At 40.4% G+C, this 24685-nt stretch overlaps 1 protein-coding gene and 1 long non-coding RNA gene across 5 annotated transcripts in view; one reads left to right on the top strand and one right to left on the bottom strand.

Annotated features, from left to right (window-relative positions):
• Nucleotides 1-20076, bottom strand: part of rhobtb1 (Rho related BTB domain containing 1) — an 86782-nt gene extending 66706 nt beyond the window's left edge. Inside the window, exon 1 of one of the 4 annotated variants that reach the window (XR_006314887.1) lies at nt 12940-13785. The gene's annotated coding sequence lies outside the window, so the exon portion shown is untranslated. Of the gene's footprint in view, nt 1-12939; nt 13786-19688 lie in introns of those variants that run through there. The other 3 variants (XM_043712319.1, XM_043712320.1, XM_043712318.1) reach the window with 3 other exon arrangements.
• Nucleotides 12452-16091, top strand: LOC122561031. Its single transcript, XR_006314888.1, has 3 exons — nt 12452-13023; nt 14501-14574; nt 15340-16091. It is a non-coding gene; the product is annotated as an uncharacterized LOC122561031 (long non-coding RNA).
• Nucleotides 20077-24685: the final 4609 nt, after the last annotated feature.

The following is a 24685-nucleotide window of genomic DNA, read 5'->3' as shown; positions in this document are numbered from 1 at the left end:
AGTTACCACCCCACCCCACATAGCTGCATTCCATTCCTATTTTTCTCTCAACCCCCTTCCCTTTGGATATGGACTTGAAATAGCAAGGCTATAGGCCAAATGCTGAAAAGTGGAACTAGAATAAATTTAGAGTAGTTTTTCTCTATGCAGACTCAACAGGTCAAAGGGAGTCTTCTGCAATGGTATGATTCTATGATTAATTGATCTAGAACAAATTAGCTAATTGGCTACTGTGTTGTTCAGAATAACTTGCATTGCAAGTTTGAATCCTGTTCTGCCTGAAACCTGCCCTCCACACCTTGTCCCTGAAAGTTGGAGGCAATCGCAAACTATCAAGAAACTAGCTCAGGATGAAGCGGCAGCAGACAGAGTCAAAGACCTGTCTGTGGGCAGAACTCACATAAAATGAATGAAACTACTCAGTTTCTTAAGTAAATAAGAGCTCGCTGGGTTCTATAAATTTACTCAACCTTGGTTCAAAGGAATACAAGCGTGTGGCTGCTCCACCATTATGGCTGCTCCCAAACAATGAGTTTGGCACAATAAATGTTATTATACTTTAACAAGAATGGCTGCCAATATATTTTATAACTTGCAAAGACCTTTTTCCTACAAACAACAAACTGATTCACATACAGTCTTAATCATGACCTATTCAGGTAGAATTTGTTTCACACATCTGAAGTCTCATTTAATTCCCACTGCTCCAAAATCTTTTTCTGAGTATTACTACATAAAGTAGATTATATGCCCTAAATAAAGACATCAGCTTAGTGCTGTGCTCAAATGCATTGCTGTTAGATTCAGTTAGCATAGGGCAGCATATTGCCTTGAGCAAAGTTCTTTGACAATTTAAACATTTCACATCATATAATGTTCATCTGTGCATTAGTACTCACCAAATGGCTTCTGGAAAATTCTCTCTGATGAAAGCTATTTCTGACTAGGTCATGCAGCACATCTACATCAGCATAATCTGCATTGTTAATAATTGACAGGTCATCTTTGAAAACAATTCCAAGTTTAATATGATCATGTTACATGAAGAATAAACTAAGGTTGGAGATATTGTTACAGATTTACAGTACACAAATTAGAAATACTTTGATGTAAATTGCACAATTTAGACTCAGTAGTTACCAAAGCACAAACAAACATTCTATTAGCATTATAAGAGGTTTATTTTCAATTTAAATAACATACAAAATGCAAGTTAGGAAAGATGCTGTTCAATGAACTTCCTCTATTTTAAGAGGTATTTATGGATTTAAAGTAAATCAGTTAGAACCTCCATTAAAGCTCCAGTGAAAAGAATCTCGTAAGTGCAATATCACTTACTAATTTCCAGGTTTCCTAAGAATAGAAATGACCTGTTATGTGAATGGTATTTTTGAATTCATTGACACTACAAGTAATGGCTTCACACAGACACTAAACATATGCAACAAAAATCTGTTATTAAAACCTGAGCTGGAAATTGAATAAAATGGAGTGAGAGCCCCAGTCTTGCAAGTCATATTGTGCTTCACACATTTGTCAGGTTGGGGCTTGACTCCAGATTCATGTTCCACTTTCAAAATAACTATAGTGCATTATCGTTTTGAACAAAGATTACAGTTCTATTCTAAAATAATTCTAAAACAAAATTAAAGCAGCATTTTAACAGCTGACTGTAGCCATCCAATGAAGTGTTTAAACTGACTACTGTGACAAATCAGCTGTGAGGCACAATTATGTGCCATTAATGGTTGCAATAATGCTCAGGCTGGTGCTTTAAAATGCAATAATAGTACAGAATGGAACAGCTTAGAGTAAGGAGTGTCACATGTACGAAAAAAATGTGCTGTGAACATTACTGGAAGGAATTGATGAGATGTGCTTTATGGAACTAATATCTCTTTTCTGCCATTCCTCACCCTACTCTTCTAATAAAGCACCAAATGTCTGACACATTCTACATGAAAGGAGATGACAGGAAGGTCAATCTATATGAATGATTTAGATAAAGGAATTGAATTTAAACACACCCAAGTTTTCTGACAATACACAGGTAGGTGGAGAATTAAGTTGTGGGGAGGACATAGCATCTGAAATGGGATACATAGCATGGGACACAGACAGGTTAAGAGCTGAACAAGAACATGGCAAATAGAATAATGTGGAGCAATGTGATGCTATGCACTTTGGAAGAAAGAAAGGAAAGCAGACTTTTAAAATCAATGAGCAATTACGTTAACGGTGCTTGGATACTTATACATGGAAGACCAAGTTAACATGTCGTGACAAACAGAACAAATAGCATTAGAAAATAAGAAAAAGCATAAATTGATTATGTGGCTCCATCAAGGTTGTTCAGCCATTGAATACAATCAGGGCTTAGCGTCTGCCTCAATTCCAGTTTCTTATCTGCTCCCTATATATTTTGAATTCAAGAAAGATGAAAAGGGTCTCTTCGCAGCCGTAAATATATTCAGTGATGAAATAACTACATCCTGCTCATCAAAAAATTCCAAAGATTCACATCAGCATTAGTGAAGAATTTCATCCCATCTTAGTTTTAAATGATTGAACCTTTACCTTAAGACTGCAGCTCCCTATTTGAGATACCCCAGTCAGGGGAAACAACCGAGTCTATCCTGTCAAGCTCTCTCAGATCATGTATGTTTTAATTAGATCACCTCTCAATCTTTCAAATTCCAGAGAGGATAGGGTCAGTTTACTCAGTCTGGTATCCAGGAACCAAACTAACAGCCATGATCATTACCAATTTTGATGCAAGTATAACCTTTCTTTGATCATATAGTACTCCATGTGGGATTTTACTAACATCCTATACAATTGTTGCACAACTTCCTCATTATGGTATTGCAGTGCCCGTGCATTAAAGATCAGCAACTTCATCTGCCTATCTCGTTGCTTGCTGAATCTGCATACCAATTTTATGTTCCTTCTAAGAGTACACTTAAATACTTAACATTTCATGCTTCTTAAACTATGCTGCTGCTTAATCTTGCTACCAGCGTGAGTGATTTCCCCACAACATACTCCATCTGCCACCTCACTGCCCACTCAATCTACTTGTATCTTTCTGTGACCTATTTGTGCCCTTCCTCATAGCCTTCATGTCTACACAACTTTATCATCAGCAAATTTAAAGATACATTAATTATTTAGATGAAGAGACTGAGTAATTATGAATGGCTGATCCTTGTAGCAATGTACTATTATCATCTTCTAACTGTCAAACACTCAGATTTTGCTGACACTGTCTGATCTCACTAGGAGTTGCAAATGGACTGCAGCAGTTCAAGACGACAGCTCACCCCACCTTCCAAGTGCAAATAAGGGTAGATAATTAATGCATGTCCAGCCAGCAACATCCACATCCCATGAGTGAATTGAAAAATGCATTAAGACTCCTTTAATAATAGATTCCAGCAATTTTGCAATGACGAATGTCAAGGTAACTTTCTTGTAGTTTGATTCTCTCTCTCCTTTCTTGAGTAGCAGTATTACATTTGCTGACATCCACTTTTCTGGTACTGGTTGGAACCTAGGACATTTTCCATAATCTAATCAATGCATCCACTATGTCTGAAGCTACCTTTTTTTAAGAAAACCAGGACATAGGCCATTAGGCCTGGCAATCCATTAGTTTCTAGTCTCTGATCACTTCTTCATCAACAATGACTATTTTGCCTGATTTGACCAAGGAAGCAGTGTTTGGTTCAGATACTCTCCTTTTATGTACAGTATTTAGAAAAGCTCTTACAAACTGTTTCCACATTCCTAGCTGCCTAATTTTCTTCTTCTAACCATTCTACCCACCCTCTTCTACCACCAATGTCTCCTCTTTTTGTTTTCAATTGACTGGCACCCTTGAATCCCATGTGATCCAACCTTGATCTACCATGTGGAATCTTGTTGAACACCTTGTTGAAGTCCATACAGATAATATCTACTTCTCTGCCTTCAATCTTTTTTTGTCACCTCTTCAAACTGAAGCACAAGAGCTTGAGGGGGTTATAGAGATTTATAAAATCATGAGGGATGTAGAGAGGACGAATCGCAAAAGATCTTTTCCCTAGGGTAGGTGAGTTCAAAACTAGACAGCATATTTTTAAGGAAGGGGGCAAGATATAAAACAGACCTGAGGGCAACCTTTTCACTCAGAGGCTTATATATGGAATGCACTGCCAGAGGAAGTGACAGATGCAGGTACAATCACAACATTTAAAAGATATTTGGACTGGTACATAAATAGGAAAGGTTTACAGAGACATGAGGCAAAAACAGGCAAATGGGACTAATTTAGTTTGGGAAATTTGGTTCAGCATGTGCAAGTTGGACTGAAAGACCAATTTCCATGCTGCATAATTCCATAACTCATTGCAGCCAAATTCTCCAGATGGTCCTAGATGAAACTAGTCAGTGGCTATCAGAGATGCACAAAGACCTGCATGTCAGAACCTTGTCCCTAAACAACAGGGAGTACTGGGAAGGCAAGAAGTGAATGAGGCACCCAAAGTCTCCACTAGGTCCTCAAGCCTCTCAGGTCAGCAGGGAAGATCTGCCTTTCAAGAGAAGAAGCAACTGCCTTCTGCTATGGCATGCTCCTCCTCAGAACTCAGCATGAATAGGGGCTTCTCATTGATATCATAGCCTCAGCTATTTGCAATATCAAGATAGAGGAGTCCCTCAGCATGATAGGGCCCAACAAACCTCAGGCTGCACAGGACAGCTGCTCTAGCTCATCCCATGCCAAAGGAAAATGAGGTCAGCAGCCAGCAGCAAAGAGGGAGTACCATGTAGAAGTCCACATAAGAGAATTTAGAAAATATACTAGGTTCACTTGGGCTTGACATGTGATTAGACAATTAATGGTTTGGGGCTTGCATGTAATGTAATGTAATAAAATGTTTGATTTTGTTTATGAAAATTTCTATTCAATCTTAGTTATCCTCTGGCACTGAAAGGGACGTTTATGCATGACTCAAGGGCTGGCTGGGTGACAAAGGCTGGTGTACTCATTATTTGTAAATTGCAAATGTATCAGGTGTTAATGGGTGACTGGAGTCTGGGATTCCAGCAGAAATGAATGGTTTGTGTGCATACTTGGATTGTGGCTCTCTATTGTATATGGCTGAAGTGGTAAGGGTAAGGAGAAACACATGATTTTAAAATACCTTCTGAACTTCCCATGTGCCTAAAGTTTGGTGCCCTTCAAGCAGTTTCTTGGGCCTAGAAGATACGGAGAGTGATCCTCTTCAATTTCCTCCTTGCCTAAAGATGCTTTACATTCCACATTGATATTAGCATCGCTGGTTAAACCAGTGTTTATTACCCATCTCCAAATGCCTTTGAAAAAGTGATGGCAAGCTGCACTTTTGAATCATTACAGTCCACCTTGTGAAGGTACACCCACAATGCTTGTGGGGAAGAAGTGCCAGGAATTTTAATACAGCAATACATTCTGCTTATGGTAATTATTTCATCTTTGATGTTGACCTTGTTCCGATAATTCGAAGAAATCATGGCAATAGACAAGTTATTAGCAGAAGCCTTACGATAGAAATGTCTACATATATTTTTAGGACTTTATTATTGAGTGAAATCTTTGAAGGAGAACTTGAGATGTAAGGGCATACCCAAACACCTGGTGCCTTTGTTTGTATAGTTGAGAGGCTATCTTGGGAGTTTAAATTGGGCTGTCTCTTTTACCATGCACATCTTCGTTGTTTTCCATTCCACTGCTGGTGTTGACAAGATGTTTGCCAAAACACTCTTTCACAGTCTTGTTTTCTTTCTCAGCACTTAATCTGAACCATCAACATCCTTTCTTCCCCAGGACTCCAAATCTCACCCAACTCCCCCCTCCGCAAACTACTGCATAAATTCTAACCCCTCCACATTTTACTTCAATTCTGACGAAGGGTCATCTAGACTCAAAACTTTAGCTTGCTTTGTCTCCATGGATGCTGCTTTACACCCATATCATTTTTTTTGTGTTTCAATACAGATTCCAGCATCTGCAGTAATTTGCTCCTATCTGTATCATCAGAAAAGCCTTGGTGAGTTACTGCAGTGCATGTTGCACATAGTAAATATTGCTGCCACTAGTGCATTGGTGGTGAAGGAAGTGAATGCTGAAGGTGGTAGATGGAGTATTAATGAAGAAAGTTGCTGAGTCCTGAATGTTATCAAGCTTGGTATCAGTGAGTACTTGCTCCTCCAGATGCAGATTGTGTCTCTTCCTCCCAGCTGCTTCCGTAACAGGTGTCCATAGTCCTGTATTTTTGCTGCTCATCCAGACAGACAGAAAATAAGGTAAGAAGAACTGGGGTTGATAACCTGTCAATGGAGGAGCTGAAGTAATGATTCTAGGCAATAACCCACTTTGACCAGAACATTCAGGATCCTCCATGACCAGGATGAGGTCGAAGAGAAGAAAAACCGGAAAACACCAAGCAGGATTGGCTAGAAACACAGAAACCATAAAAGCAGGCCCAGAGGAGCAAGGGAAGGTACACAGAACAACAGCAGCAGTCTGCAGAGAACATTATGTTTTAATTTTAGATGGTGGTGTTGTTTTTGGACTGGAGAAGTAGCAAGATGAGAAATAAGCAACTCTTCTTTTGGTTTTGCACTAACTTCCCTAAAATACTTGAGCCTGTCTGATTGATCTATTGAATCGAATGGTTGGAAGTTGAGGTTAATCTATTATTATTTTGATTTGGTAAATTCTAATTTTCTATTTAGACAATGCACAGATACTTCCTTTGGTTTATGCAAGTGGTTCAAAACCATGTGATGCCAAATAAAATTGTTACTTTGAAAAACTGTTTTAAATCTAGCAATGATATATTGTTAGCATATTATTTTGATTTGATGAACCCTTCACTTGAAATTGGTCAAGCTGTTATATACTGTAAGCCTTTTCACATCTTGTCTATCAAAAAAACCTGGAAAAACTTCACGTAAATACTTAAGATAATGTTACTATGTTAATACATCACTTAATAAAGGGAGTTGGTGAGAATAAAATTTGAGCTGCTTAAAAATCAATAAGTAACCCTCCAGAAAATATCAAATAAAAACTCTAGATAAAGATTTATTTTGATCCTTCACAAACAAGTTGGATTTTGAGGAAATCAGATACACAGACAATGGAGGAACAAAATCCTTCTGATTAACAAAGGCTGCTGGCTGCCCTGGGGAGTATTGATGTTCACATACATAGTCTATGAGACCTTGCAATGGGGAAGTGAGAAATGGTACTTTACCCTCTGACCCTCTCAGCCTGACCATCCACATTCATTCAGAAATTGATCCACATTGGCCCACGTATCACTATAATGATGTGATGATGTGCAATTGATTGGGAGATGCTGTACATGTCTGCACTGAACCAAGACACAGAAATTCATTAAACATGACAGTTACCAAAATCCAATAACAACCAATTGAAGCAAAGCTCAAATTCTCCTCCATCATGTTTCACAAATCAACAATGATCTCTCAGAGCCAGTTCAATCTTCAGTGACATTGCTACTCTCACATCTCAAAAGTAATGAGTCCATTATCAGTAGATCCTGGCAACTAGTGGAGTCATCTCCACACAAGTCTCTGTTCATGATCCATTCCCCAGAAGGGTGCCCTTGCAAATTGCTGCTGAGCTGACCAAAATGCACACACCTCCGTTCTTCTCAGGTTCCCCCCTCCCTCAAATTGGAGGACCTTCTTCCAGAATGAACAATATACCTCAGCATGACCCATCTGATGGGAGCACTCTTCAGTTTCTGCAACACTGTCCTCTCCAACTGCTTTTCAACCCATATTCAGCCAGAAGACCATTCATTACATGGGCCTTGACCCTAAATCATAATCTTCCTATCACTTTGGTAAAGAGAAAAGGCTTACTGCATGAATGTCAAACACAATAATAGTTGCTAATGTTTTGCTGCACTTTAAAAGTTACTAACATTCTGATCCTCCACCTCTAAAGGTATGCTTAATAAAAAAATTCATATGGCCTGTAAAGTAGGGTCTTACTGATTCCTTAAACATTTCAGTTGCTTGGTACTTATTCATTTTCAAAATCTGTGTTCACTTATAAAGTAATTGGTTTGTAAAATTGCATCGCCATCTGATCAGAAGCCTGGACCACAGTTCAATTGCCCTCCTACTTCGCATCTTCACACAGCTTTTGCCCCAAGTTTCAGGATTTCTTCTTTGATTTAATGATAAGACAGCTATCTCCAGACAACCTGCTTTTTGTCACATACATGGTCTTGGAGTGCCACTGTAATGTTTCATACCAGCCTAATTGCTTAGCACAGGGCTTTAGGAGAAACTTTGGCTACTCTCCATGTCAAGAATATTTGGTAGAAGATTAGTTCAAGCCAAGTAACCTCCATCCTCAAACAGACTTCCTTCCCCAACCCTCCAAAACCTTTGATCCTGGATCTCATTCACAGGCTCGTTTGGTGAATCCTTACAAGTCATGAACCTTAAGGAGAAAAGTCTGAACACAATATGAAACCAAACTTTCCCATTACTGAAGGAAATGTAAGAGTGGCTTTCACTCCAATGCTGCCTAAATCCCAGTAGACCATGTCCAGGCTGGCACTGGCATCCACTAGAATTCAATTAGAATTAGTGCCCTTTGAATTTTACAATTAATTAAATTGAAGATTCCCTTCAGTCAATTGGGAGTATATTGGAATCAAAAAGCACTCCAGGGTCCAGAGACCATATGCCACTGAACAGTCCCTCACTGAAGGTAGTGTGTAGAGCATACCAGATCCCCATCACAATATCATCTGCAAAAAAAGGATGTTTTACAAGACAGTGCTCAGATTATACATATAAAGCAAGCACAAGCAGAAAAGAGGACATGTGATTGAAAATCTTGTTAACTCTATTAGCACACCACCCAATGGATGAGAGCAATAAGCAATTATAACACCATGCTGAATGTGTGTGTGTGTGTCACTGGTTAAAATAAAATAGGAGGAAGTGAGTTCTGCAGGCACTGGAGATCAGAGTCGAGAGTGTGTTGCTGGAAAAGCACAGCAGGTCAGGCAGCATCCGAGGAGCAGGAAAAAAAAACAAAAAAAAAAGAAAATCAACGTTTTATGCCCTTCCTGATGAAGAGTTCCAGCCCAAAACGTCGATTCTCCTGCTCCTCAAATGCTGCCTGTCCTGTTGTGCTTTTCCAGCAACACTCTTGAAAAGAAAATAGGAGCCTAAAAAACAGAAAAAGGATAATATGAGGACTAACAAATGAGTACTGCAAGTGATGTTTTGGGTATCTTGCAATTATTATTTGAAAATTTAAACAACTACAGTAGTTCTGGCACAAATTGAAAAGCATTTCTGTCTTCCTTGCAATATTGCTGGTTCAGTGGCTAATTCCTGCTCATCAACACTCTTCCTCTATCTTAGTTTTACTACTTGTTCAATGACATGCAAGGTGAGGATTTGCATTTAATGGAGTAAATAACAGATGGCAAACTGTTATGACCCTGGAAGTTTGTATTGTGGGGTAAAAGTAAAGTTGCCATAGGGCAACTCTTCCATTTGAGAGACTGTGGTGGTGGTTTAACCAGAGGGTCACCATACCTCAGACAAGGGGACAGGTTCAGAAAGTAACCTCTGCCATTGCAGGAACTTTACCCATGCTGTTGCTTTAACCCTGCATCACAACCTAGTCAACTAGCTAACCAACAGTCCTCCTCAGTCTAGATAACATAGGATCTTAAAGTAGAAACTATCACATGCTCAATAATCAACTTCTTTATACATGTATATAACACCATTGTTGGTGTACAGTAGATGTAAACATTTTAAGCTACAGCTGATGAAAGCAGTCAAGCCAAACTTCCACTCTTCAAACTCCTTTAACTAAGAAAGATTTTGAAGAGCTGCTACATGACATGCTATCAGTTTTGTACATCCATAGACAGTTCTTTAGTTAATACACAATGGAAATATGAGCACAATTTATGATTAGATTAGATTCCCTACAGTGTGGAAACAGGCCCTTCGACCCAACAAGTCCACACCGACCCTCCAAAGAGTAACGCACCCAGACCCATTTCCCTCTGACCAATGCACCTAACACTATGGGCAATCGAGTATGGCCAATTCACCTGATCTGCACATCTTTGGATTGTGGGAGGAAACTGGAGCACCCAGAGGAAATCCACGCTGACACGGGGAGAATATGAAAACTCCACACAGTCACCCAAGGCTGGAATTGAACCTGGGACCTGGTGCTGTGAGGCAGCACTACTAACCACTGAGCCACTGTGCCGCCCCTGATCAAACATGAGACAGACTTGAAGAAGTGTATTTGCTATTCTCAAATGATGATAGTGGAGAGGTTGGTGGCCAACTTGAATAATGCATATATTACATCCCAGATGTTCTGTGGACAACAAACTGGATACAATGCAGATATCCTTAGTGCAGCCGACACAAACATTGTTGTAGTTATTGTGACTATAACAATAATTAGCAGCCTCATTTGATATTGCATTTCACCCAGCTGTCCTGAGCCTGGGATCTTGGTTAGCCCTGACATCAGACACAGTCATTATCTATTCTTATTTCAATGGTTACAGTGCTAGTGGAACAATTAAACAAAATCATATTGCATTCAAGTAAACATAGATAGATTGAACTCACTTTTCCATAATTGGTCAAATAAACTACTGACTACATTATCTGCAACATCAAGAATGGCGGTCAACAACGCATCAGTAGTTGAGCAAGGCTTGCTTTCCATTTTAAACATTACCACTGGTGTTAACAATTAATTACCCTAATGGAACTCTTGTACATGAAGTGTTTTCCCTGAAGAGCAAGCTGGCAGAAATAAAACAGGCTGAGGTATGTGGAAAACAAGAGTCCCAAGTTTATTGCTCAATAACTTAACAGTTGCACAGGTGTCACACTTAATGCCAACGGTAATTCCTTGTTTTGTTCCTCATGAACATTAATTATTCTTGGCTCTGCTGATTTTCCATCAACCACTTGTTTTTGAAAGTGATAAAAGATAAATGATATAAGATGCAAAATATTATGGAAGCATGGATCTTGCATTTCAACATCTGACATTCATTCTCGATCCTATAGCAGATTTTAAAAAAAGCTGTTGATAAGAAATACTTGCAATGCTAAGGCAAGAGGGGCTGGGACGAGAATTAGGAGAAAGTGAGGACTGCAGATGCTGGAGATCAAAGAGTGTGGAGCTGGAAAAGCACAGCCGGTCAGGCAGCATCCGAGGTGCAGGAGAATCAACATTTTGAGCACAAGTTGAAGGGCTTACACTCAAAACATCAATTCTCCTGCAACTTGGATACTGCCTGACCAGCTGTGCTTTTCCAGCTCCATACTTTTTACGACTGGAATTAGGAGAGTTGCAACTGCAAAGAACATGTAATTGATGGACAGAATGGCCTCCTCCTATAGCAAACCATTCCTCTGATGCTATACAAAACTTCTAAATTATATTGTTGGGCAACTGGTACACTCAAAATATTCCTCCGAATCTCCCCCACCACACCGCGGAGAGGCATTAACTCAATGAAAACAAATGGATCAGTGCCACTTGAAATAGAACAAGGACTTTCAAACATACTGCTCCTTGGATGCTGCCTGAACTGCTGTGCTCTTCCAGCACCAATAATCCAGAATCTGGTTTTTCCCACAGTACTGTCAAGGCCAAGATATTAAATTTAATTTCTAAAGTAAACTATGGTTTGACTAATATCACGTGTATCTATCACAGACAAGTCAAACTGAACTTTAATTCCTACAAATAGACAGTGAGATTCTTCACATATTCAACTTTACCACAGGTATTTGCCAAGTGCACTTAAAGTATTGACTTAGTCCTCTGAGCAATACATTTCGTAACAGTTAAGCACTTGATTTGAAATAACTTTTTGTAAACACACTGCCTTGCAGGATGACTTCTATCGCCGCTTTATTGTGAATCACCACATTGAGGCCACGAGGGAATGCAACTTTAAGATTCACTACAGTTTAATTTAATTCTTGATAATTTCATGGACGATCCCACCACGAGTTGACGAATGTAATTAACTCGTTCTATTCACTTCTCGAAAGATGCTCCCACATCCAGAAAGCGTTAGGATCAGAACAATGTATGCCAGATATTTTGCGCAGATTATGTAACGAAGATAGGAGTGTTCGATAAAGGAAAACACATGAGGGTTTAACATAATTAGCACGTATACGAAATTACTGAAATAACAAATTATTTCCGATGACAAACTTTATAACTACAATAAATATTTATCTAAAAAAAACAGCGCGCCAAGTTGAAAGATTTAGCAAGTAGTGGCTCTGCATTGAACCTGCAAACTAGGGCACAATACTTTTTAAAACAAAAGCTATTTGCACCTAACTCCTAGGAGGTGGTGGGGGTGGGTTGGGGGGAATTTACCCCGGGCTTGCCCGTCAAGGGTAAACTGGACGATCGCGATCTTTTTACGGAGGTTGACAGCCCGCCTCAGGCACGGTCAAGCTGGGAGGGGCAGTGTTTCCGATGCACCCCCATCCATCCTTTCATCACTCTGGAGTTGTGGTCCAAGGCTGCAGTGTTGCCAGGACAGATGTTGGCCGCTGCCCAGCAGCGGTTACCACAGTAACGCATAACAGAGCGCGCGCCGCTGCCCGTTGCCCCCAGGGACCAATGGGGAAGGGGGAGGAAGGGGGGAGTGGCGCGGGCCTCTGAAGAGCCGTTCCCCTTCAACCCCAAACAACAACAAATTTACCCTGACAAACCTGAGCGCCCCGGTCACCGCTCCGACAACGATGGCACAAACTTTCAGCAGCTTTAAAAACACACCTCCACGAAGCTGAGTGACTTACTCCCTGAGGGTTTAATCTGGCTCCCATTCTTACCGTCGTCTCCTCAAGAAGAGCCCGCGACGCCCCTTTCTCTTCGCCGGCCACCCACCCCCCCACGGCCTCCTGACCACCAGCAAGGTAATGGGGGGGGGGGCACCCAGTCAGAGTTCTCGGTTCATTCTGCCTCCGTTTGCTGCTTGGGCTCGGACTTGCTCTCCTTCGCCACTCCCCTCACAGCCGTTGTCAAAGTGGACAAGGGACAGTGATGGCATGAGTTTCCGCCACCGCCGGCTCTATGACGCGGGGGGGGGGGGGGGCGCGACCGGGCGCACGCGGCCTCCACCGTCCACTTCAGACCCGGGCGCGAGCTAGCGCGCGACTCTTTGTGACGTCAGCGCCTGCCACCCGGCCCCATTCATGAAAAGCGTGCGCGCTGGTGTAGCTCTTGTTGAATGGCTTTGTGAGCGGGCAAGGATGTGACAAGTCTTGTTCGCGCCAGACCAAGGCGAAACCTATCCTTCTTGCTTTTTGTTTAGCCGGTGCTGGACAATACAAGCCCACAACACCCCTGCTGATACGTTTGTGCACTGCTTGCCTTTAACATGCAGCTCACTTTTAATCGGCAAGGCTTGTGAGACAGCTCCATGCCTCCCTGAGCCTCACAGAATATTCTGATTCCCCTGAGTAGTATCGGACGTCGTTGTGTCGCATGTTCGTCCAGTTATCGCGTCTAACATAAGCAATAGCATCGTGCACTGAGTAATTCACGAGTGCAATGTACACATCAAAGAAAATTCGTGTTTATCTTGTCCGGCTTTGCTTATCCTGAAAAGCAAAGGAACATTAACATCCATACATATCTGGTGCAAATATATCGTTATTGGGGTTTTCTTTGCTTAACAAAGGTATACTTAAAACTTTTAAAAGTCAAGTTCCTTACCTACTTTCTGCACATGTTGCAAACGCATTCTGTTTAAGTCCACCATTAGCCCAACAATCATGAACTTGGCAGGACTGTTAGTTTTGAGTAAACGAAGTGACTTTGTGTGTCCAGAAGGGACGCTGCGCAGGATTGTCATTTTACTTGATGTTTATCATTTGTGTCATTTGGGGAGAAAGTGAGGTCTGCAGATGCTGGAGATCAGAGCTGAAAATGTGTTGCTGGAACAGCGCAGCAGGTCAGGCAGCATCCAGGGAACAGGAGAATAGACGTTTCGGGCATAAGCCCCTTCTTCAGGAAAGCCCTTCTGTTCCAGCAACACATTTTCAGCATTTGTGTCATTTGCCAATTTGGAGGAGAATTTAACCAATTTGAAAATCGATATTTCTTCGGATGATCACCGCTTCCAAGGGCAATTACGCGAAATCCAGTGTCCAAAAAGAAACAAATTGCAAATGTTTTATTCGTGGAAGAGGACAATGCGATTGCAAGATACACACCGCTACATTCCATTAACAATGGCTAAACTATGCCTGTGCAATCGCTGACCCACTTTTTCAGTCACTTACAAGACACCCTTATCACCAAAGGCTGTAGCTGTCAAATTTCATTAAGAGGCAAAATTCTGTCTGCAGCCATGGACTAGACTCACAGAAGTACGTCTGTCACCCACAGGCATTAAAGGATTATTGCTTCCTCAATTAAGTCTTACAGTCTGGACTACACTGAAAGACGAGAAAAGGTTTCAGGTACCACTAATTGTTACCTCTTTCATTGTATTGTCACCACCTTTGAAGATTAGACTTTTTGTGAATGGGATTTCATCCAGCTTTAAAATTACTTTGCAAAAGACTGGTATGTGTACCAGCTGCCTCGAGTTATAGAAAAATAATTGCAAACCAAAAAAAAAGCTATCAGCATCCCAGGGCAAAACATTAAATCTTAATGTAATTATCAAATGGCAGAGTCATTAAAAGGGGTCACAGAATGCAAACATATTTCATCGAACTGTAGAGGTTCACAAAGATTATGTGACACAGTCTAATCAACCATTCTTCAAACTAAATGTATTTTTTATTTATAAACTGCTTAAATATTTGAGCAGTGGCCTGTTTCCTCCTCTCCCCTTAATTCTGTTGTGTTAACAAAAAAGATGCAGGACTGATATTGTTTCCACACAGCCTGCTAATTGTTTCCTGCAAATATTTATACCTGATAAATAGCTTTAATGTTTGCTTTGTAGAATGATTCTGATTTATTGTAATGACTAGTTTGCTTAGTATCTCATCTCCCTTGTTGGTTCATTCTAAAAAAAGAGAAATATTTTCAGGTCAAGTCATTTCATGTTAATCGTTCAGGCGTGAATAGTCTGGAACATTGTCAGTTTAAGTCCCACTCCAGAGATTTAAGCTTATATTCCAGGGCTGACAGTCTAGTATAATACAGTGTTTTTGCACTGTCAACGTGCTGAATTTAAACAAGATATTAAACTAAAGTCTTCTTTTCCTTCTCAGGTGGAAATAAATAACCCACTGTACTACTTCAAGGAGGAGTAAGGAGTACTCCTGCAAGGGAGTCAAAGGTTATAAAACAGGCAGGAAGTTGGAGTTAAGGCTACAATCAGATCAGCCATTATCCTATTGAATGGCAGAGCAGGCTCAAGCAGCCAAAACGGTGGCTTCTTCTATTTCTTAATTTTTTTCCATTCCTGGTGCTTTGGTCAATACAGTACTTATCTATCAGCCAATATTTCTAAATATTTGGTCACATATCTCAGTCTGTTGTAGAACTCTGTTGTGTAAAAAATTATTGCCATATTTTCTACATTACAATAGCCACACCTTAACAAAAACATTGTACTTTGTTTGTTGTAAAAAGTTTGAAACATCCTGAGGTTGTGAAAGGCAATCGTAAGATGGTCCTTTTATTTTAAATAACTCCATCAAAGCTTTCCAAAGTCTGTTTTTTCTCTTGTAAGAAGACCCAGCTCTGAGTCTAGTCCTTATGGACTGAACTGAAAATATCAAATGTAAACGAACAGATGGAAATAATTTACATTTAAATGACAGTTAAAATAATGTACTGAGGTTATAGTATTTGGAACTAAACACTTCCAGACCTAATAAAACCAATATATTGCCCTGTCGTAATTGTTTGAAAATATGATGATTGATGGCCAACACTAATCTGAAAAATTTTATGGAACTAAGCCCAAGGCAGATCTCCTCATAAAGATCATTGATGGAATCTTTCTGAAGAATATTAACAATAAAACCCATACTATACATACAGTATAAATAACTATTTAGCATTTTTGAAAATATGGAAGTACTCTGTTCAGCCCTTATGAGACAAATGTGTTTCCAATGCTGATTCTTGACTGCTCATTCAGACTTAACCTGACAATGTATTCAGTAAAACTTGCATTTATATGGTGCCTTTGTAATTTTTAACATCTCAAAGCACTTTATATGAACGTTATCAGACAAAAATTGACACTGAACTACATGAAGACAGCTGATCAGACAATCAAAAGCTTGGTCAAAGAAGTATGAGAGAAGTCTTAAAGAAGGAGAGAGATGTAAAGAGATGGAGAAGTTTAGGAAGGGAATTTCAGATTTAGGGCCCAGGTAACCAAAGTCACGACTCCCTGTATTGGAGTAAAGGAATTGATTGCTACACAGAGACCATATGCAACTTTAAAATATAGTTCAACTCTGAACTGAGCTTCAACTCTAACTCTTGAATACATCATCAAGATCATCTACTTCCACCTATTCATATCACCTCTGTATTTCAGTTTAACCTCATTGCTACTGAAAGTCTCATCGACACATCATTGCATCTGCTGCAAAGCAAATCCACCAAATCATTTTGAAGGAGATTGGAAAACACCAGGCAATACAGCAGGAGAGAAGTTATGAGAAGTAGTTTCTCTTGATTTCTTACATATTATTCTCCCAATTTCTATCTTACACTGGCAACAAGTTCTATTTATATAATGCTGAAATGTGAAAATAGAGATTAAAGGTGAATGATCAAAGATGTGGTTGTACAGAAAAATGGACAGATTCAGATGACAGACAGTTAAATCCAAACCAAACAATTAAATTCTCCAGAACTCTGCTCCCGATATGCAATGCCAACACATCTATCAACTTAGTACTCACTGAAGTCCATTTCCCACTCTCCATTGCATCAGGCTTGAAAGCCTATTCAAGTTTTAGTTGCCTTTTTAGCCCTGAACTACCTTACACTGGTTAACTTTTCCAGTATTAAACTCAGTGTACACCTACTGTTCCATCTCTCTGGTCCACTTAACACCCTCTGTATCCCAACTTCTAATCTATGCATCAAGCCGTCAGCATGCCCTAATACACTGGACAACTCTTCCTCAAGCCCTCCATCTTGACACATTTCCCAATCTTAAAAATATTCCTCATCCTCAGTATCTTCAAAAGCATCTTCAGTTACTTCTTGTAATTTCTCTCAAAATTTCCTGATCTCCTTTAAAGTATCTTTGGATGTTTGTTCTATGAAAGTCGTAAGTATTTTTGATAATTGAAGAAAATGAAAGTAAGTATTAGGTGGTAATTATAATGGAATAGCTGTACCTTTACTTCATTTATTCTTTCAAGGAATGTGAGCATCACTGCCTAGGCCCACATTTGTTGCCTATCTGTTGTGACTCTTGAACTGAGTGGTTTACTGGGCTATTTTAGAGGGCAGTTAAGAATCAGCCATATTAATTGAATCTGGAGTCACATGTAAGCCAGTCTATGAAGGGATAGCAGATTTCCTTCCTGATAGGACATTAGTGAGCCCAATGGGATTTTACAACAGCTGATAATAGTTGTCATGGTCACCATTCTTAGGCATATTTATTTAATTGAATTTAAATCCACTTGCTGCCATGGCGGGAGTTGAACCCACAGCCCCCTCTGGATTATTAATTCATGATGTTACCACTATGCCAACTCTCTCTTATTTGCACTTTAATTGTATAATTATAGGTCAGTTATTCTACACATTTTATATTTCAGTGTAAGTTTCCATTGCATCCAGTATTTATACACAATGCAAATTAAAATCAAATCAACCAATTCCAACTGCAACCAGAGTCTGATCTTTTTAAAAGCTCCATTGATGAGACTGAGGAAAATTTGATTGCACCCCCCCCAACCCTCCCCCCACCCCCCACCCCCGCTTTCTTCCAATCATAAGACATGTCAAACATAGAAGAGAAAGTTCTATGCATGTTTTCCAGTCTGAATGCATAAAGCTCCATTTTTCCCGACCAGAAAAAAATGTGCATATAACAGCATAGCTCCAAATTGCTTCCTCTATCAATGCAAGTGTAAACCACACCAAAGGATACCAAAAGCATTAATAAAAGTTACAAAAGTGCAATATTATAATAAAAGCAAAATATTGCAGATGCTGGAGGTCTGAAATTTAAAAAAGAACAGCTGGAAAAAAATTGGAAGGTCTGGCAGCATTTGTGAAGTGACAAAAAGAATTAACATCTCATAAATCCAATTTGTTGGAAATGAGAGGAACTAACATGTGTATGTTCTCGCATGAAATGCTGGTCTACTTACATTCTTAGTGCATTGAAGAATTCTGCTCCACTTTCATGAATAGGGTGGGATTATCCTTTTAATAAGAAATCAGCTGGAGGGAATGAGCTGCAACTTTTGGATGAATTTCAGTATCACAGACCTTAACCATACAGAATGGAATGGGCAAGGGCAACTCGATGATCTTTGCGTGGACATAGTTCCAGGCTGGCTAACATAGCCATTCACAGAATAAAGGCAAGGTCATTCTTGCTGCCTCATTCTTATCCATGTCCAACTGACCCTGCTGAGGTGAACATGTAGTGAGTGCAAGTGCGGACAAGATAATAGGCAACCAGAGACCTGTGAGCACCACAGCATAAATAATTGACATGGATCATTTAGAATTAAGTGTGTTTGGGGTTATTTAGACATTGTGTTTATTGTCCTATTAATATCGTCACCTCAGATGAGTGGAGCTATTTTTCTGTTCGCGAGAATCTACTACCAAGATACTAATCGATCAGAAATAGTCAAGAGTTTGAGGGTGATGCTACTATTGTAGATCAGCGCACTGTAGAGTACCTTCAAACAGGTTCGGTTTTCAGGAAAGCGAGAATCAGCCTGGTCTTCCCTCCCCATGCCCCCAGCCCTCCCTATTTGCCAAAGGCTCGTTCAACCCCCTTTCCGGACGAGATCTGAACAGCTTCCAGTCTCATCTCACACTTGAGGAAGGAAACCCGATGGAACTGGGGCGGCTCTCAGAGTATACGAATCGACTTCTTTTATTTTGTTTAAAAAAATACATTTCTCTCACTTGAGCATGCCTGTTTTGTGATTCTGGAAGAATTATATCGTTCTCTGAACTTTTACAAGTACCACGCGACCCAGCCTTAAGTATTTAAACGTGAAGGGCTCTGGAAATAGTCCTGTGAATTAAAGTCAGACGGAAAAGAACAAATTAGCATCCCTCCAAATTGCCCCAGCGATTTTTCAGTGTCTAACCATGGTCCCATGTAGATAAACCGTCGTACAACTGCTTCAGTGCACTTACAATTGATACCGCTAGCAAACAGTATGTTTACTTTTCCATATAATTCTAAGTGCAGTTTTCAATTACCTTTGGTATTGTACACTTTGTGAACAATACAGTAACACACACCAAGAGATAAATATACTGGCAACATTAACAGGCTGAGCTATAAATATACTGCGGGATCGATATGCAAGTGCTCTCTGCACGTTAGGGCCATTTCTGTCCATTTCATCCCATTTCCAAAGGAAGTAATCCATCCCAAACAGACCTGAAATATGTCAGAAGGCCTTTTTTGCTCCCCGATAAACATCTTGTGTTAAGTGCAGCCTGTTCCATGCTGTAATTTCTCCTCTGAAGCTGAGGACATGAGCTCCACATGTGGTCTTGGTCAACATCAGTTCTGGTGACGTCAATAGCTCGTCTCTGCTGACTGTAAACGAACGGGCCCCGATTAAAGCTTCCTGCCTTTTTTTTTGGAACAGTTTTGATGCTGTCAGTTTGGGTTACATTATTTGCAACGCTCTTCTGAAAAGTTGGTGATTCTGTGCGTGACTGCAGTCAGTTTCATGCAAAAACAAAACAAAATCTCCACATCAGATTTTATACTTCAGCGATTACTGCACTCCTGCATGACGTTCTCATAAAAGTAAAGATTAAGTGAGCGGCTGTTTTGTTTCAGTGTTGCTGCAGAACAGTCATATTTCGCCTGCCTTACATTTACTGTCCTTGAGCTGGATATAGTTACAAAGCAGCCGAATTTCTGACTGTCAGCAATAAAGATGTAACCTGCCCTTTTTTTTGTTTGAATCGCTTGCTCGACTTTAGGGTCACAAAGAAGATATTTCAAATGACCATCGCCTTACAATAATGACATTAGAGATGGAAAAATAATTAATTACAAATAAAAAAGCGCTTCATAAAAGGTTGGACTAAACCTTCGAAAAGTCGTTGTGTCAATTTAATGACAATTATAATTGTGGCTGTACAATATTTGTCTGATTGTGTGATGCACTTTGAAATGGAATATTAATGAAGATAAGAATATAACAGGGTCATAGCATTAGCCAGAGATCAGAGCAAACACAGTTTAAAAATACAACATTCAAACACTGTTTTGTTTCACTCTTGCAAAGTAGTTAGCAGCAAGAGACTGAATATCTTGGTTCAGTAATAAGTTCAACACAATATCTGTTTATAATTAACATCATGAATTCTGTTGTGCAACTTTCAACCAGCTGAAACCTCTTCTTCATGAAACACATTGCCCTTCTAATCTCATGTTAGGACAATGGTCCAGTTCTATTAATGGACTGTCTTATTTACTCATTGATCTGGGAAAGCTGATTCGCAACAACAACTGGCATTATAAAATGTCCTTAATAAAGTCATAGACGTGTACAGAACAGAAACAGACCTTTCAATCCAACTCGTCCATGCCAACTAGATATCCTAAATTAATCTAATCCCATTTGGCAGCATTTGGCCCATTTGCCCCAGAACACTTCCTATTCAAATAAACATCCAGATGCTTTTGAAATGTTGTAATTGCACCAGCCTCTGCTATTTCCTCTGTTTGCACATTCCATACACGCACTACCCTTTGCATGAAAACGTTGCCCCTTAGGTTCCTTTTAAATCTTTCCCCTCTCATCTTAAACCTATGCCCTCTAGTTTTGAATACCCCTACTCTGGAGAAAACACCTTAGCAATTCAGAGGTGTGTGTTGGAAAAGCAAAGCCAGTCAGGCAACATCCAAGGAACAGGAAAATTAATGTTACGGGCAAAAGCCGCTAATCAGGAATTGGGCTGGGAGCCTCGGGAGTGAAGAGATAGGGGTGGAGCTAGGGGGTAAGATTGGAGGGTCCTGTACAACTAGTACAAATTTGCATTTGTACCAGTATATCCCACATGGACTCCGAACCATATTCAGACTGACACAATTTGGATCTGAACGGGACAACCAGTGCACTGCCTCAGGATCCGCCCACCCCATGGCATCAATGTGGATTTCACCAGTTTCTTCATTTCCTCTTCCCCCACCTCACTCCAGTTTCAACATTCCAGCTCAGCACCATCCTCATGGCCTGTCCCATCTGTCCATCTTCCTTCCCACCTATCTGCACCACTCTCCGCTCTGACCTATCACCTTTACCCCCACCTCCATCCACCTATTGCACTCTTAGCTATCTTGCTCCCAGCCCCACCCCACTCCCATTTATCTCTTCACCCTCCAAGGCTCCCAGCCTCATTCCTGATTAACGGCTTTTGCCCGAAACTCAATTTTCCTGTTCCTCAGATGCTGCCAGCACCACACTCTTGGCTCTAATCTCTAGCATCTGCAGTACTCACTTTCATCTTGGCTATTCACCCTATCCATGCCCCTCATGATTTATAAATCTCTATAAGGTCACCACTCAGCTCAGATGTTCCAGGGAAAATAGCCCCAGCCTATTCAACTCAAACCCTCCAACGCTGGCAACATCCTGTCAAGTTTAACAACAACTTTCCTATAGCAGGGAGACCAGAAATGAGTCCAGTATTCCAAAAGTGGCATAATCAATGTCCTGTACAGTTGCAACATGACCTTCCAACTCCTATACTCAATGTACCAAATGCCTTTTTCACTACCCTCTCTACCTACGACTCCACTTTCAAGGAGCTATGAACCTGTGCTCCAAAGTTTCTTTGTTCTGCAACACCCCCCAGGACCTTACCATTAAGTATATAAGTCCTGCCTGATTTGCCTTTACAAAATGCAGCACCCCACATTTATCTGAATTAAATTCCATCTGCCACTCCTCAGTCCATTGGCTAATGTACAAAACAAAACATGTCCAAGTCGCTTTGCACAGTACAACCAAACAAAAATTGATATCCTGTCAAACAAAGAAGCAAGGACTGTCAAAGGAGGAGAGAGTCGGTGAGGGTATAGAGGGTGAATTCCAAAAACATCACACCACTAGGATCTCGTATAGGTCAGTGAGCACAGGGGTGAGAGTGAGTGATACTTAACACACGTTTGGATGTGTGCAGGAGAGTTTAGGATGAGCTGAATTTTACAGAGGATAGAAGGTGAGCTGGAAAGTCATTAAAATAATCAAGCCTGGAAGTGTCAAAAACATGAATGAGGCACAAGGACATGAGACAGGGATGAAGATGGATGGTGTCATGAAAGTGGAGGAAAACAATCTTTCTTAGAAATAAGATATGGAGTTAGAAGTTCAGCTCAGGATAAAATAGATATCAAAGTTAAATCAGCAATGTGTTTGATTCTTAATTGACCTCTAGGCAACTAAGTATGAATGATAAATGCTGCAGCAATGACCACTTCCCATGAACAATTTAAAGAAAGCCTTTGGTATCTAGACCATGGTTATACATTTAGTGCAGGTCCACAGCCTAGGCAATGAAAAGTATAGAGCGCTGCTGCACTTGTCCTGTTCTCTACTTTAGAAAACATTTGTCAGCATGGATAAACATTGGAGAATATACAACAGAGAAGTATAGTATGAAGGATAATGACATAATCATTGAGGGCTGCGATTAGGAGAAATTTCATCACTTAGATCTTTATAATTCTTTATCCCAAAGGATTGTGGGCTACAGATTAATGTATTCACAGCTGGGATAGACAGACTTTTAGACTTTCAGGAAACCAATGGATATGAGAAATGTGCTGTAAACTGGACTTGAGGCATAATATAGATAATGATCATATTGAAAGGCAAAGCAGGATGAAGGGGCCATATGGACTACTCCAGCTTGCAGAGTGTTTCTCAGGATGCCCTAGCTACTTTCAAAAACAGTGTCTGAAAGGCTCCAACATCTTCTGGTGTCAATTAAAGTTGACTGGGATTGAATTCCTCTGCCTCTTTTGTCTTGGTGCAGTATTCCACCCCTTCCTCAGACAAGAGACTCAGCAAGAAATCTCACCAAGCCCACTTCCAGCTTTTTTGATGCACTTCTGTCTGGACTCTCCCCCAATTAACACAACAACAGGACAAAAGGCAGTAGGTTCGGAGTGCTCCAGCCATCTCACTGAATGAGCACTGTGAGGTTATGCTTCACCGACAACATATGCCTTCCAGAGGGAATGGGACTGATTGTTGACTGGGACTGAAATTGAAATACGCATCCTAAAAGAGAATATCTAGTCCATGCAGAGGAATCATCCAAAGGTTTTTCCACCTTAATGTTGGGTTTTGTTTCTTTTCTTTTAACTTTCCCTTGTGATAAATGCCTTTGGAGAAAGGTATGCAGCTGGGGAGAGGAGGGAGATAAGACCTTTCAGGCAAGTGATCTGTATGCATGCCTAACCAAACTAGCCACACTCCAGATCACTGATCTCTTAGATGCATAGAGATGTACAGCATGGAAGCAGACCCTTCAGTCCAACTCGTCCATGCTGACCAGATATCCTAAATTAATGTAGTCCCATTTACTAGTACTTGGCCCATATCTTTCTTATTCATATACCCATTCAGATGCTTGTTAAGAAGGAGGATGTACTGGAAATTTTGAAAAACATGAGGATATTAAGTCTGCCTTGGCCTGATGGGATATACCCAAGGTATTACGGGAAGCAAGCGAAGAGATTGCTGTGCCTCTGGCAATGATGTTTATGTCCTCACTGTCCACTGGAGTAGTACCAGATGATTGGAGGGTGGCAAATGTTAATCTCTTATTTGAGAAAGGGAATAGGGATAACCCTGGGAATCATAGACCAGTTAATCTTATGTCGGTGGTGGGCAAATTATTGGAGCGGATTCTGAGAGACAGGATTTTTGATTATTTGGAAAAGCATATTTCGATTAGAGATAGTCAGCTTTGCTTTGTGCCTTATTGAATTCTTTGAGGATGTGACAAAATACATTGATGAAGGTAGAGCAGTAGATGTGGTGTACACAGATTTTAGCAAGACATTTGATAAGCTTCCCCATGGGAGGCTCATTCAGAAAGTAAGGAGGCATGGGATACAGGGAAATTTGGTGTCTGGAGACAGAATTAGCTAGCCCATAGAAGACACAGGGTGGTAGTGGATAGAAAGTATTCAGCCTGGAGCTCAGTGAGTAGTGGTGTTCTGCAGGGACATTTGCTCTTTGTGTTCTGGGATCTCTGCTCTTTGTGATTTTTATAAATGACTTGGATGAGGAACTGGACAGGTAGGTTAGTAAGTTTGCCAATGACATGAAGATTTGTGGAGTGGTGGATAGTGTGTAGGTTGCAATGGGACATTGACAGGATGCAGAGCTGGGCTGAGGAGTG

The sequence above is a fragment of the Chiloscyllium plagiosum genome, chromosome 22 (genome assembly GCF_004010195.1).
Source record: "Chiloscyllium plagiosum isolate BGI_BamShark_2017 chromosome 22, ASM401019v2, whole genome shotgun sequence".
Classification (NCBI taxonomy): Eukaryota; Metazoa; Chordata; class Chondrichthyes; order Orectolobiformes; family Hemiscylliidae; genus Chiloscyllium; species Chiloscyllium plagiosum.
The sequence above is the reverse complement of the archived record's forward strand: the minus strand, read 5'-3'. Positions and strand labels throughout refer to the sequence as shown.